Consider the following 16,926-nt stretch of genomic DNA (forward strand, 5'->3'; position numbering starts at 1 on the left):
AACACAATATGAACAGTTTGTGAACAATAGTTCCTTCATTATGAACACATTCAGAAGCAAGCCAATGTTGAGATATGCAGCTAGTGTACATATGAACACAATATGAACACTTGTGAACAATTCTTTAACAATTACATATGAATTCGAATTCCGATTTTAGTCGTAAACGATTTTAACCTTTTCATTTTCATTGTTGTCGATCTGTTTTCCAATAAATTTATCCATATTACTCGGACGATATCGAAATCTTTACAATCGAAAATTCTTTAACAATTACAAAATCAATATCATTATGAATAGAATAAATCGAAATTACAAAACAGGAACACGTATAAAAAAATATCAATATTACATAATCATCAATTATTGAGATTTTTAGATTTGTAACTTCCAATTAATGATTTGGGAGTTACATAAATGACAAATTATTTAATTACTCTTGTCATTAATATATGAGTTATATGTGAACCTAAAGAAAAGATGGAATATGATTGGTTGAGTTTGGTTAGCAAAGGTAACACAAAAAACTTGATTAGTATTTGAACCAACCCCTATATATATATATATATATATATATAGGTGAATTATTATGCAACTCTTTACATTTGTACAACCAATACAATTCAATCTCAACCGTTCATTTAATTTAATAAATATGTGATTTCATAAATTTTTTGATTATTTCCTGATATAAAGTATTAATCATAATTAATGAACTTTAATCATCTTCTATAAATATTAAAATCATAATAAATAAACTCTTATTATTTACATAAATATCTCAATTAATGATGTTGCATTGGTGTACAAATTGACATAGTTATATTTGAAATATACTCTATATATATATATATATATATATATATACTAGTCCAATTATGTTATTAAAAAATCATAAAAAATCATTTGTTGATATTTAATACCGATTCCAAAATTGAATTGAATTATGCGAGCTAAAAAGAAATTTCAATCCTTTAAGAATTTCATTCCAAATCTATGCAACCAAACGCAATCACAAGCCATGGTCAAACTCCATCAAATTTCATTTCATTCCTTTAAAGTCAAATTCATTTGATGAATTGCAATTTCATCGAATTTCATTATACAAACCAAATGCTCCCTAAGTTTCTGCTCTTTCTTAAATTTATCTTTTGTTTGATTTCTATCTATTTTTGAATTTTAAGTTATATCAACATAACAATAACATAATAAACGTATATTTCCGTTATCTTTGTAGGTTGAACCTCGTACTGTTTATAACAATAATATTCTTAGTGTTAATGGATTACTTTATTCGGTCTTTTCGAAGGGGCATTCAAACTTGAATTCGTGAGCAACTGCACGAACATTGTGAAAAGGGGAAAGGGCGGCTGTCCGTGCCAAAGGAGGTGATGAAAAGACCTTCTCTCTGGCCCCCACACAAAGCCTTCGATGACTTATCGGCTGCCTTGCTTGAGGAAGAGTTTCACTAAAATGGAGACGAACCGGGTATGGAGCCGCGTCGTTCGTTGGCGTGCTCTTGAGGGGCTCACTACTTCCCTCAAAAGCGAGCAAGCAAAACACCAGCTCTCGACTTGGTTGGAGATAGGGGTGCTCAAAAACCCGACCAACCCGATCAACCTAACGCTAAATAACTCAATCCGAAACAACCCGATGTCTAATCGAATTATAAAATTGTCAAACCGAAGGTATTGAGTTAATATTGGGTTTACTATTATTTGAACCCAACCCAACCCAACCCGATATTTTTTATTTCTTGGATTTAATATAATTATTAAATTTCTATTAATATAAAAATTAAACAATTACACTATCATATATGCTATTCGTATACACATTTTCAATCCATTCATATCTCAATATAAATATATATGTTCAGTAACTGTGAACATATATATGTAAATTGAGAAAATTAACTGAATGTGATATATGTAAGAAATATGAATAATTTGTATCAAATGATTGATGATGAAAAAGAAATTATGAATAGAGAAATAACATATTCAAAGTTAGAAAAATATTTTAATATACCAAAGTATTAACCCGATCAACCCTGGGTTGCATTTTGAATTGGATTGGGTTGAGTTAAGATTTTTTTAAACCGCAAACATTAGATTTAGTTGTTCAAATGCCTTCAACTCAATAAACTGATTGAAGATGCTGTGATTAATACCTTCTCCAATGAACCCCAACACCACCACGGTCATCCCCCTTCTCCCGTGAACCACGTCACTGGCCCTTTCTCCCCTTCTTCCTTGCTTCACTATGGCCTCCCCAACCCATTCCCTTTTTGACGATAACACATCACAGAGAACCCAAGGCAATTGGCGAAACCAAGCCTTTCGGGCAAAGTCTCCCGTCTCTTATATAATCATTTCCCCAGCCCCGTCGAATCTAGTTTTACCATGGCCTCCTATCACCTGCAACCTTTAGTCGAATCTAGTTTTACCATGGCCTCCTATCACTTGCAACCTTTAGTCGAATCTAGTTTTACCATGGCCTCCTATCACCTGCACCCTTTAGTCGAATCATCAATACATTCGCATTTCCTAGTGTTTTACACTACTGTGTGTGGATGGTGTTTATGTTGTATATACATAAGCAAAACAGGATTGAGGTTTGTATCATGTGTATCTTGGTGTTGTATGTAAAACCGAAAATGTAAACGGGTGAAAGAAGGTGCAGGCCTGGTGGTGTTAACTTTTGTTTCAAGGATGGAACAGGGGAAAAGGGAGCTAGGGCGATGGCCCTAGTTTTAGCAGTGAATGCAGATGTTGCAAGTCATGGCAACCAAGTAGACGACGGAGAGTTTTTGGTTTGTGTTGCCAGAGATAGAAATCGGGGAGGGGATTGATATTTAAGTAATATGTCAAAGGGGTGTAAGAAAAAAGCACCTAAACAACCATTGGAGGCAAGAACCAAATCCCACGATTTTCAAAATTATAGGGACCAAGATTGCTACAAACACAAAAGCACATGCACCAAATTTGTAGTTCTCTCTGTGCATTATAAACAATCGCGTTAAATATCTTCCAAATTTGTAGTTTTTCTGATAAATATTGTAGAATTAAAAAGGTTTGGAGGTTCTTTAATGTTTAATGGTGGAGTAGTCAGAGGGTGAACAGATTGGCTAATCGATTAGCCCTTACAATCACGACCACCGCTACTCCAACACCACCCCATTCTGCAACGTATTCGAATTCCACTCCCTTTAGTATAATTAGAGACCGAATGAACCCTAAAAATGAACTTGTCCATCAACAGATTGAAGAATTAAAACTCAGTGCCAAAACCAAAAACTATAAAGTAGGAAAGCTAATGCAGTTGATTTGGGGATTTCTTCAAATCCAAACAGCCAATTAAACAAATAAAAGTTTAAGTAACAAAACTCTTATTGAAATCCTGTTAATAAGTGGGAAAATAAAATACAAGGACAAAAGATGTTGGGATACCAGAATGCATTAGGGGAATATGGGATCCTGCAATGCCAGAATATGGGTACCATTTCATATGGGCAACGTACAGCACTCAGTTCACTATGAATCAAGTGAATGAGAGACTCTAAATTGTTGCCTTTCTTATCAAATCGAAACAAAAATGGGATAAAGAAGAAAAGGAAAAGAATGCCTCAGAAATTGGATGCGAGTACTAATCAAAGGAAAAACCTTTTCAGATGGTACGGACAATACATCATACATCATCGGCAATTCGATTCCCCTTCGGCTCACTATTCTAAAAAATAAACAGAAGGAGATTAGCCATTGACGAGCAGGCAGGAGGAAAGGAGGTGAAGTTGGACGATGAAATAAGGGGATGGAGATGTTGCATCTTTATAGGCTGATCAGGATCAAACCCTAGTTTTTCACAATTCCAGTGAAATTACCACAACACCCTTCCACGGGATTTTGCCTTTTTATTTCACTAGTTGTCTACCCATGCAAAGGGTTACATCTCAATTCCGAGGGTTACATCTCAATTTCGAGGCTGACAACTCGAACCCATAATCTTACTTCCGGTTGTGCTTTATTCTCTATTCCACTCGATTTTATTTTATGTTTTAATTATATGGTTTTTAATTTTGAGTTAATTGGTATATAAATTCAAGGTTATTATGATTGACCGACTATATATTTGGAAAGAGAATTGTGAGAACTTCTATTTTGATTTGCAAATTGAGCCTCCAACCGTTTATGTTGTATCCTTCCATTTCTCATCTCCAACTTTCTAATTATGTTCTTTTACTTGTTATTGGTTGTCTCCGAGTTTTCTGATGTGATTTAATCGAGTTTTAAAGAACCCAAAGGCTACCATTTAAGACGGTTTTGACCTTCATTTAATGGTCTTAATAGGGTTGTTTTTCTTCAATTGATGCATAAAAGCGATGGCATTTTATATAAAACAATCATTCGACCGATTTTTCTATAAAAAGGTATCGAAACCGAGTTGTTTTGGGGTAGTTTCAAAATCGGATCAGAAAAATGGTTTTGGGTCTTAGGCGCTTGTGGAAATTATATATAAATGAGTAAGAGATCCACTTACAATTGCAAAATCTATCTACTTTATTCTGCCATTTTTATTTTTCTTGTTGTTGGACTTATGCATCCAATCGATTTCATGGGCATTGCTTGCCTACTCATATCAATTCTTCAAGATTATACCATGTTTACTTGTATGTATACAATGGTTGTGAACCTTTCTAGGTCTTATATCTCCATATATATCTCTATACATCATGGACATAGGACCCTCAAAATGAAGAGAATGAACTAAATGAACGTTATTGAAAATCTTTGAATTTATTTGGTTTCAATGGATGATATTTAGATCCAAAACTAATTGCAAGTCGTAGTATCTAAAACACAAAACGTAATCAAGATGAAATACATATTTATGACTTTGTAACTCAAAAGCTGTAACATGACAAGTAGTTTCTTAAAACTATGTGTTGGGTCACCTATTGATTTGGTGATGACCCACTGAGGGTGTTGATAGTCAATATCATAAGCTAGATCTGCAATGGTCTCTTCTTCTTCCAACTCTGCTTCTTCTTTTTACCAAGACAATGGCACTATTTCCAAGCCTCCCAAGTTTAACAAGAACAACTTTTCTATGTGGAAAAGTCGCATGACACTCTACCTTGAGGGTGTTGATAGTCAATATCTCTCTATCCTCAAGGATGGACCCATTATCCCTAAAGTATGGCTTCGTCATGGAAAGAACAAAGACGAAGGTAATTCTTCAAATGATTCTGATGATGATGAAGAGAAATCTGATTCTACTGGAAGATTCATCATCAAAGATCCTTCTCAATACAATGAAGATGACAAAAGAAAAGTTTCCTTGGATATCAAGGTAAGGGCTATCATTGCCCTCTCTCTTTCTGATGATGTCTTCCACTCCTTGGTAAACCTCTCTACTGCCAAGGACATGTGGAACACTCTATGTGTTTTGTATGAAGGAACCATCAAAGTAAAGAAAAACAAGAAGATTGGTCTCGTTAGGCAATATGAGCTCTTTGTGCATGGGAAAGGTGAATCTCTCACTGAGTACTACAACAGGTTTAACAGCCTTCGCAATGATCTGAAGTTTCATGGCAGAGTCTATGAAAATGAAGAAGTCCTGTGCAAGTTCATGGACTGTGTACCAGACTTCTGGGAGAACATCTGCACTTGTATCAAGACAAGTAAAGATCTTGAAAATATGCCTTTTACTGCTCTTTATGGAACTCTCCATAATTATGAGCAAACCAAGCTTCTGAAAAAGGCATTATTAAAGGATCCCAAAACTTCTTCTCATGTTGCCCTTCTCTGCAATGATACGAGGAAGCCAATCAGTGAACCTCGTATCACTTATCTGACTAAGTCTGAAGAAGATGCTGTCAGAAAAGAAGAAGATGCTGTCAGAAAAGAAGAACTTGCTGAATGCCATGCTGATGATGCTGATGATGAGGGTGATGAACCCTCAGTTAATGACTTAGCTGACAACATGGCCACGATGGCTACCAACTTCAAAAGGTATGCCAAAAAGGGTTCTTCTAACTTCTCTCCCAGATCTAAGGTCACCGACCGTAGAACCTTAGATCAACCTAAGTCAGCTCCTCTTGATCTGTCCAATGAGAAGTGCTTCAATTGTGGCAAGAAAGGTCACTTTGTTGCTGAGTGCAAAAGCAAATGGATCTCTAAACGTCATCCTTCTAATCCCTCTAGCCGATCTTCTCACGATAAGTACAAAGTAAAGTACAAGAGAGAAAAGGCAAAGAACCAGAGTCTTCAGAGAAAAGGTAAGGGTCTCATTACTGAGACTCATGACTGGATTGATGAGTCAACCTCTTCCTCTAGTGATGAGGACATGGCACATCTATGTCTTATGGCCAAAATCCAGGAGATAGAAGACTCTGTCAAGGGATCCTCCTCTACTCTCGCTGTTGATGCACCTTCTACCTCCAAGGATGCGAAAGATCTAGTCAAACCAAAGAAGGTAAACAACTTCTCTTCTATCTCTGAATCTGAAAAGGTTCAAGCTTATGATTCTTTATCTGTTGATCGTTACAATGCTAGATCTGCTAAGAAGAAATCTGACCTTGAAATCAAAAGTCTAACTAGTCAGTTACATAAATGTATGAATCAACTGAAAGACTTTGATAAGTTGAAAAATGACCTGAAAGAACAAAAGTTAATAAACAATGTTCTTAACAAAGAAAAAACTAAGGTCTTTGAGAAGCTGGAGAAAGAAAAAGCCATTCTTCAAAAATTGGGCTAGATCATCCAAGAACATATCAACTTCCTAGTGAAGTAAAGACTGGCCTAGGTCATGATGATTTAGATCTGTGTGCTCCTGATGACTCTATGTGCATTTCTTCTCACATTCTTTCTTCCTCCTCTTCATCTCACTTATCTGATTCTGTTGGATCTCTTTTTCCAAGATCTACTGATAATGGAAAATCTCTTAAGTTCGGAATTTTTGTCAAAGCTAACAATCCAAACTCTGAATCTGAGAATGTTCCTGTCGACTGTGTGTGTAATTCTCTCTCTCTTAAGGAATCTCCTGAAGCATGCTCATCTAAATCTAAAACATCTGAGCATCTGAAGCATCATTTGAATCGTCGTTTCTCTGTTGCTGAGAAAGGCAAGTCTGTGGACAAGCCTATCAAGAATAAAAAGCCAAAATCCAAACTGAAGATGAAACATAAGCCTTCGTCCACCTCATCTCAGTTAACTGTTGCTTCTCAGACTGGTACCTCAGTACCTTCTATTACTGAGTTCGTTCATAGACCAGTTTCCTTGAAAAAGACTTCCAATATTTCTACCTCCTCTAAGAAACCTATCCCTGAGTCTGAAAAAAGGGATTCTTGGTCCAAAACCCTCTTCATCCTCTGTCCCTCTTCCCAAAGCTTCTTTCTCTCTCAAAAAATCCAAAAAGCATGTCAACACAGTTAAACACACACCTTTAATTTCTATTAAACCTGTGTTTATTTATCGAAAATGTTATAATTGTGGTGACACTTTTCATATGGCCATGAACTGTCCCAAAGAAAGAATCTCTAGGCCAGTAAGAGAAGAGAAAGAAGAAGATACTCCTAACCCCAATGGACCTATTGTAAAATAGGTACCAAAAAACTGATTTATCTGTGTTTGCAGGGCTTAGGACACCGACAKATATGGTACTTGGACAGTGGATGTTCAAGACACATGACTGGAAACAAGTCTCTGTTGATCAACTATGTGTCTGAACCTGGTCCTTTTGTAACCTTTGGAGATAATGCTAGAGGTATTTCTAAAGGATATGGTGTTCTTTCTAACGGCTCGGTTACCTTCAACCGAGTAGCTTATGTGGATGGACTGAAGCACAATCTGTTAAGCATCAGTCAACTATATGATCTTAACTTTATTGTAAAATTTGAAAAAAACCAGTGCACCATTCTTGATTCTTCTGGCAAGAAGGTACTAACTGGTATCCGAAAGGATAATGTCTATGTGATCAACATGGACTCTTCTAGCTCTTCCGACGCCAACATCTGTTTCTACTCCGAGGCTACTGCTGATCAAAATTGGCTATGGCATAAAAGGTTGTCCCATCTCAACTTCAAAACCATCAATAATCTTTCTAGCAAAGATCTGGTTATTGGACTTCCAAAGATGTCATATGTCAAAGTGAAGTTGTGTGTTGCTTGTGAAAAAGGCAAGCAAACCAAAGCAAGTTTCAAGTCCAAGATGTGCTCTTCTATTTCCACTCCTTTGCACATGCTCCACATGGATCTCTGTGGTCCTGTGAGTGTTCAAAGTCTGGGTGGAAAACGTTATACTCTTGTTATTGTGGACGAGTACTCAAGATATACTTGGGTCTTCTTTTTTCAACACAAGAGTGATGCAACTGAAGAAATTATCAACTTTGTGAAGTGGACTGAAGTCTTGAATGGTCAACTTGTCAGATCAATTCGAAGTGACAACGGCACTGAATTCAAAAACAGTGTTCTTGAAAGCTTCTTTGATGACAGGGGTATTTCTCAAAATTTCTCAGCAGTTCGRACTCCACAKCATAATGGAGTTGTTGAAAGGAGAAATCGTACACTATGTGAAGCTGCACGTTCAATGCTAAGTGAAGCAAGTCTTCCGAACTACTTTTGGGCTGAAGCTGTCAATACAGCTTGTTTTACTCAAAATAGGTCTATAATTGTGAAAAGACACAATAAGACTGCTTATGAAGTATTTCATGGTAGAAAACTAAACATCAGCTTTCTTCATGTGTTTGGTAGTGCATGCTTTATTCTGAATAACAGAGATCAGTTAGGAAAGTTTGATCCTAAATCTCATAAAGGAATCTTTGTTGGTTACTCTCTCTTCTCTAAAGCCTTTCGGGTATACAACATGCGTCGTCAGTGCATTGATGAATCTATCAATGTCAGATTTGATGAATCTAGATCGGTGCCTGCAACTTCATGATTTCAAAGTGATGATCTTAAGCTCAACAAGTGGCTAGAATCTCACTCCTCTGAGAATTCAACTCCAGTCGGTGGACCTCCACACTCTAATGGAGATGTTGTTCCACCTGTTGAGGAAGATGAGAATGAAGATCTTTCATTCAACATGAATATACCATCGGTCTGTCCTGAACAGGAACCAGCAGATCCGACAACTCTTTCCTGTGTTGAACCCTCAACTGGTGTTGATGTTACTATTTCTTCTCTAGGGACATCTATGATCCAACCTCAGTAGTTGTTTATTCCAATCCTCTGACGAATACTGACGGTGCCTCTACCTCTCTTCCTCTTCCTCTTCCTCTTCCTCCTGCCACTAAGTGGACCAGAGATCACCCAATAGAGCAAATCATTGGTAATCAGCAAACAGGTGTCCAAACACATCATGGTGCTAGTAATATCTGTTTGTATGTCAATTTTCTATCTCTCATCGAGCCTAAAAGAATTGAAGAAGCACTTGATGATCCTAGCTGGATCAGTTCCATGCAAGAAGAACTGCTGCAGTTCGAACATAACAAAGTTTGGAGACTGGTCCCTCGACCAACCAACAAAACAATTATTGGCACAAAGTGGATCTTCAAAAATAAAATGGATGAGAACGGACGGTGACTCGAAACAAAGCCCGACTCGTTGCCCAAGGATACAGGCAAGAGGAAGGTATTGATTATGATGAGACATTTGCTCCAGTAGCAAGGTTGGAAGCTATCCGAATCTTCCTTGCCTATGCTGCATTCAAGAACTTCAAAGTTTTCCAGATGGATGTTAAAAGTGCCTTCTTGAATGGGAAACTTACTGAAGAAGTCTATGTGAAGAAACCTCCAGGCTTTGAGGATCCTAAACATCAAGGGTATGTTTATAAGTTAGACAAAGCTTTGTATGGTCTCAAACAGGCTCCTCGTGCATGGTATGACACTCTCTCTACTTTTCTTTTGGAAAACGACTTCTCCCGTGGTAAAATTGACAATACCCTCTTTCTCAGGAAACATAAAGGTAATGTTATTCTTGTACAAATTTATGTGGATGATATCATATTCGGTGCCAMWAAAKAATCTATGTGTAGAAAGTTTTCAAAACTCATGCAAAGTAAATATGAAATGAGTATGATGGGTGAACTCACATTTTTCTTGGGTTTGCAAGTCAAGCAATCAAACAAAGGAATCTTTATAAATCAAAGCAAATATGTTAAAGATCTTTTAAAGGAATTTGATTTTAATGAGTGTTTTTCCATGAAAACCCCCTATGGCACCCCCTTGAAACTGAATGCAGACCCCGATGGCAAATCGGTAAATGTGACCAGTTATAGGGGAATGATCGGCTCCTTACTTTATCTTACTGCTAGCCGACCAAATATTATGTTCTCCACATGTCTTTGTGCAAGATACCAAGCGAATCCGAAGGAATCTCACTTGGCAACCGTTAAACGCATATTCAGTTACCTGAAGGGTACTCCGAATCTGGGTCTTTGGTATCCCAAAGACTCAGGTTTTGATCTAACAGGTTTTTCAGATTCTGATTATGCAGGTTGCAAAGTTGACAGAAAGAGTACAACTGACAGTTGTCAGTTGTTGGGTGGAAAGTTAGTCAGTTGGACTAGTAAGAAACAACACTATGTGTCCACCTCAACAGCTGAAGCTGAGTATGTTGCTGTAGGTAGCTGTTGTGCACAAGTGTTATGGATGAAAAATCAGTTAGTTGATTACGATAAGTTGTTCACAGCAATTTCTATTTTCTGTGACAATTCAAGTGTCATTGCTATTGCCAACAATCCAGTTCTTCACTCTCGTACAAAGCATATCGATATTCGGTATCACTTTATTAGAGATCATGTGATGAAAGGTGATGTTGAACTTCATTTTATCCCCACAGACTATCAACTCGCTGACTTGTTGACCAAGCCTCTCGATGAAGCTCGGTTTAATTTTCTAATTAGTGAGTTGGGAATGTTAAATGTTGACAAATTTTTTTTAAGTCTTCACTAATTCATTTGGGTTGTGTGTCTTCCCTAAAAAGGTTGTTGTGTCTTTTGCTCAAAATAGTCCGGTATCTGTCTGAGTATGCTTCTCTCTTTCTAAAATATTGATTTTTTAAATGATGGGTTTTACACTCGTATATTTTTTTCTTAAAAATCAATTTCTCTTTTTCTCTCTAAAAAGTTTCTATGTGTAATATTAGTATTTAGTATGTGCCGTGGGCCTCTCCAATTTGAGCCAAAAGGATCGGCCTCTTCTTCGAAACCCATTCGGCCTCTCTCCTCTCTTCTAATCGGCCTCTTCTCTCCTCTAAACACTAACCAAACCGATCCCCTTTCGGCTTCTCACCACACACACAATCGATCCCCTTTCCGGCCTCCCTCCATCACACCACGCAGACATAAGCCGAACCCCCCTCCCCATAAGCCGATTCTTACAATCCGTCTCCGATCTTCCCCAATCGGCCTCCTTATACAATCCGCTCACCCTCTCGATCGGCCTCACCCTCCTAATCACCCCTTCTCAAGCCGCCTCTCTTCTTTCGGCCTCTCTCCCTCCATAACTCACACAAGCCGATCACCCACCTCTTCTCCAACCGATTCCATTCGGCTTCTTCCACCCTCAAACCGATCTTAAACACTATACACCCATTCACCGATCCCTACATAAGCCGAACCCCTAAGCCGATCCCAGTCCCTTCTTGAAAAATTAATTGCGTAAATAATAATGCATAAGAAAGAAATAAAGAAGAAGAAATAAATACTAGACGTAATTATAAAAACAACTAACGATATTTAAACTAGAAAAATTAATTGCATAATGTAACACTCCAAACTCCACATTGCATATAACACATATTTCATACATTAAAATGCATGTTCAAATCCACATAGGTCCAAAAATACAAGATATTACATTATAAAATATACAACTCAAAAATTTCGAATAACACTCTCTTGTATAATAAAGCTCATCCTCCAAAAACTTGATCAGATAGCACTTCGCAAATCATGAGCACATAGGGAAAATAATCATAGAGTAATCTTTCCCTTATTATCATTACCTGCACACACATATGTAAAACATAAAAATGAGGGTTAGACATAAGTCTAGTGAAATCCCTTAATTTCATGTAATGCAGGGTGAGGATCACCAAATCATTTATAAGACTTGTTCACAAAATAAAGAATAAATCAGATTCTTTTTTGGTCTATCGGTCCTCTGGTTGAAAATCCAACACTTAGAAAAAAAAATCGATAAGAGGTCCAGAGCCCCTCTGGTTCCTCTTCCAGAGCTTCTGGATTAAACATGCATGCCCAACCAGAGCTTCTGGTTTCACGCGCAAGACCAACCAGAGCTTCGGATTCCGCACACAAGCCCAACTAGAGCTTCTGGTTCTGCTATAAAAAGATTTTAAGCGAAAAAAAATATATCATAAAATAGCGCTTTTATCTTTAGATACAGAGCTTTAAATAAAAACTTTTGATGCAGAGCTTCTGTACATGATACATAGCTCTTACTTATTGGATACGGAGCTTCTGTACATAATATAGAGCTCTTACCAATAGATGCAGAGCTTCTGTACATGATTCATAGCTCTTACTAAGAGATGCGGAGTATGTAAAAACACTTGGAAATGCAATATAGAGCTCTTATCAACAGATACAGAGCCTCTGTATGCGAGAGTAAAATTTGACACAGAGCTCTTATCTTCAGATATAGAGCCTCTGTATAAAAACATTTGAAATGCGATACAGAGCTCTTATCAACGGATACAGAGCCTCTGTATGCGAAAGTTATATTTGATACAAAGCTCTTATTTTCATATACAGAGCCTCTGTATAAAAAAAACATTTTGAAAGAATCTTTTATTGATATACAATACAGAGCTCTTACTCATAGATGCAGAGACTCTGTATAACCACTTTTAAAAGAATCAGTCGAAACCCAATACAGAGCTCCTGCCCATACATGCAGAGCCTCTGTATGGAATTACTTAAGAAAACTTTTAAACCAAAACCCGGTACATAGCTCTTACTAATAGATGCAGAGCCTCTGTATCAAAACATTTAAGACAATAATTAAAAGCAAGTACATTACAAAGTTCTTATCTTCAGATACAGAGTTCTGTATGAACCCATTTACAATACAGAGCTCTTTATCAAACAGATACAGAACCTCTGGTTTAACTAACATATTTAGCAAATTATTATATTCTTTTCAAAACCATTAAAACAGAATCCCTCTGGTTCTCATTTATAAGGACCAATCAGAGTCCTTCTGGTTCCTTGCAAGGTACAACCAAAGTCTCTTTGATTCCTCATAAATCCTTGACCCCCAGTCAAGTTTTCTCTTTCTTACTAACTTCACTATTACTACTTCCAATAAGAACAACATCTTTGAATCCTCAAGTCACAAAGAAATAAGTACTCAAATCTGTTATGATCTTAAAGGATATAATAACTAGAGTTATGATGTCATTTTCACCCTTATACCAAAACACACTCTCCCCAATATACCATCCTTATTTCAACTATATCCTCCATGATTATGCCACCCTTTTATCCCCTATGAAATCTATGAATAGGTTCGAATGAAGGACCGTAGTCACAACCATCCTAATGAATCCTCACTCATAGTTCATCCACAAAATCTATAGTACACTCCCAATAGACAGACCGCAGCCTTATGTCCAGGCAAGTAATTACTATAGTTTTTCAATCCAAAACACTTTAAAATAGTCTGTTTCAGAACTTCAAACATTTTTACACAAAAACAACATGCAAACAATTTAAAACTGTTTTCAACAGCTTCTTCAATATATCCAGATTTAAACAGCAAGATTCACAGATCATATCAAATAGAAACCCAACTTTACAGTTTATAACATAATTTGTTTAAAACTCACTTAGATCCTCAAAAAATAGAATCATAAACCAAATTGTTTAAAACATTAATTTGCATCCTTTTTACCCAGAAACAGATTCGAAACAGTAACAACTTATCTGCTGTTTAAAACAGTATAACATCTTCGAAATCCAGATTCAACAGTTAAGCCACAAATACATAAAGAAATCAGTTTCAAAACCACTCACTTGGATAACCACATAATCTGCAGATATATTCACAGAAGCTTTACTCAGCTGCACCCAAATTATTCTTAAGAACACTCTACTGCTTTTTCTCTTTTAGAAATGATCTTTTAAAAAGAATAACAGGAGATTACTTTTCTTTTATATGAGAAACAAAGGTAGCAGCCTTTTTAACCAATCAAACCATTTGGGCGGTGGGTTTTATTGATTAAAAACTCATAATCTTATCCTTGAAGATATTTGTTTGAAAAACATATAATAATGTTAGCAAAATATCTTCCTACATGCACATGCTCACACACCAACTTAAACATATATGCAAATCACCTATTTCATGCATATATCATATCTTACACTTAATAACTCCATGCATTTATATTACTATAAAATGCATATAAATCACAAAAATCATGTATTAACACATAAGGTTACCTTAATCCAGCTTGTAGAAAACATGGTTATAACATTCTCCCCCCCTTAGAAGAATTCTGTCCCGAAATTCATTCTTTTAATCAAACAACCAGGGGTATTGGTTCCTCATTTCAGATTCTAGCTCCCAAGTTGCCTCTGAACCTTTATGACACCACGCAGACATAAGCCGAACCCCCCTCCCCATAAGCCGATTCTTACAATCCGTCTCCGATCTTCCCCAATCGGCCTCCTTATACAATCCGCTCACCCTCTCGATCGGCCTCACCCTCCTAATCACCCCTTCTCAAGCCGCCTCTCTTCTTTCGGCCTCTCTCCCTCCATAACTCACACAAGCCGATCACCCACCTCTTCTCCAACCGATTCCATTCGGCTTCTTCCACCCTCAAACCGATCTTAAACACTATACACCCATTCACCAATCCCTACATAAGCCGAACCCCCAAGCCGATCCCAGTCCCTTCTCTAGCCACCGACCCTCACTCTCGCCGACCCTTCTAAACACTCACTCGCCGACCCCCTTACCCCCTGTCTCCTTCGGCTTCTCAATAGCCAAACACGCTCATTGACCCTTGGCTGCCTAACCGACTCCACATCCCATTCGGCTTCATCTCCAATCTGTTTAAGCCCAATACTCTCTCATACCTCTCTCTCCCCTAATCGGCCTTTCCTCAAGCTGATCCCATCTTTGACTACCTCTCTCCTTTGGCTACCTCACACACACCGATCGCTCAAACTCCCCAAACCGATCACTCCCTTCACTCACACACACTCCCACGTGATTAGCCTCACCAATCGGCTTCCTCCTTTTCTTCCCAAACCAAACCAAATCGCCCCCGCAAGCCAATCCCTCTCTCTCTCTCTCTCTATACCCTCAAGCCGATCCTTAATCTAACACCAAAGATCGGTTTCAGCCGGCCGGCTTGTCGTGCCTCGTCACCACCATTCGTTTTGTTGTCCCCTTTTCCCCCAACCACTTTTTTTTTCAAACCTATTTCCCTCACCCCCTCTCTCCTCACCTACTGTTTGTGTCTCTTTTTTCACTCATCCACTCTAAGGTCTTTACCCATCACCACTTTGACAATACTTGTCTGTCAACTTGGTTGACATATTGGGTTATCTCTAGCCATCACCTTTTTTATTTATAGAGTTTAAGAATTACCCTCCTCTCCCTTTAACCCAATATATATTTCCCTCCTTTCTTTCCCTTTTTAAACCATCTTCAACCTCTCCTCTTCTCCAAAGTCTACTGTGTGTTTTCTAAGTTCCACATCCATGGCTTCTAAAGGTTTATCTCACTCTAAAGCTCCAAAGGTTAAGAAATCTGTTCCCCTCTCTGTTGATAATGTCACATTTTCTCTATGCAATTTTGTGGCATTGTTGGATCACAATGAGAAGTATTCGGATTTCTGTATCATCATCGAATTTCTATGTAAGTGCCCTCTTTTCAAAGTTTTTACCTCTTCTCCAAAGATGAGTAAATCTCTACTACGTGCTTTTTGGGCCACTTGTGTATATGATGCTTCTACCAAAGCTGTGCATGCAACTGTTTTATCTGCTAAGGATGTATCATTTACTGCTGATGATTTAAGAAGAGTGTTGGATCTTCCTGCTTACTCCTCTTATGATGAACTAGTATCTGTTGATAATCTTCATATTGTTGTTTCCACTATAGGCTATGTGCAAGACCCTGCTTTGATAAAACAAAGCACTCTTTATAGAAAGAATATGGGTGGTGTTTGGAACTTTTCCTTTTCTCATCTTATTCAATGTTTGAGTTCCAAAACTAGAGGAATGGATCAGTCATCAACTTCGGTCACCCAGCTAGCTCATGCACTTATTTTCCAGAGGAAAATTCACTTTACTGGTTATTTTTTTGGAGAGTTGGTAAAGAATATGGGTAGTGCCAAATGCTCTACTGTGCCTTTTATTAGATTTATATCTATGCTGATTGCTGAAAAACTTGGGTCACGTATGCCGGCCGATACTGAAAATTTCTATGACCTTAAAGTGTCTCAAGTTGGCATTCAGACTTTGAAGAAGGCATCATTATCTTCTGATCTTCCTCTTCCATCAGGTATGGTTTCTTTTGCTACTTCTTCTCACCCTATATGGGGAGAGTGCTTTGTGACCACAGTAGCTGGGGATCATTCTCATGTTGTTCTGGTTACCCAACACTCCTCCATGTCAGTTGCCCCTCCCCCTTCTACTTCTTCAGCTACTGCCTCAAAAGAGGTTGCCTCCTCTATCGGAGATGGCTGGCAGATAGTTTTATTCCCCTATCTTTCGCATCTGCTTCTGAGGCTATGACTTCGAAAGCGCCTTCGAAGTCTCACCCCGCCTCTCACCCCTCTCACTCAAAGCGGAGTCACTCTAGATTATCCACTCTTGGCTCTTCCTCTAAGAAGACCAAGAAGCAAAAAGGGCTAAAAACACATCTCCAACCAAGGAATCTAAACAG

At 37.8% G+C, this 16,926-nt stretch overlaps 1 non-coding gene across 1 annotated transcript; it reads right to left on the bottom strand.

The window, feature by feature from the left end:
• Positions 1–3,623: 3,623 nt before the first annotated feature.
• On the bottom strand, positions 3,624–3,706 carry LOC112517511. Its single transcript, XR_003069705.1, has one exon. It is a non-coding gene; the product is annotated as a small nucleolar RNA snoR117 (small nucleolar RNA).
• Between the last annotated feature and the right edge of the window lie 13,220 nt (positions 3,707–16,926).

This window comes from Cynara cardunculus (genome assembly GCF_001531365.2).
Source record: "Cynara cardunculus var. scolymus isolate 2C chromosome LG 8, CcrdV1, whole genome shotgun sequence".
In the NCBI taxonomy this organism is placed as follows: domain Eukaryota; kingdom Viridiplantae; phylum Streptophyta; class Magnoliopsida; order Asterales; family Asteraceae; genus Cynara; species Cynara cardunculus.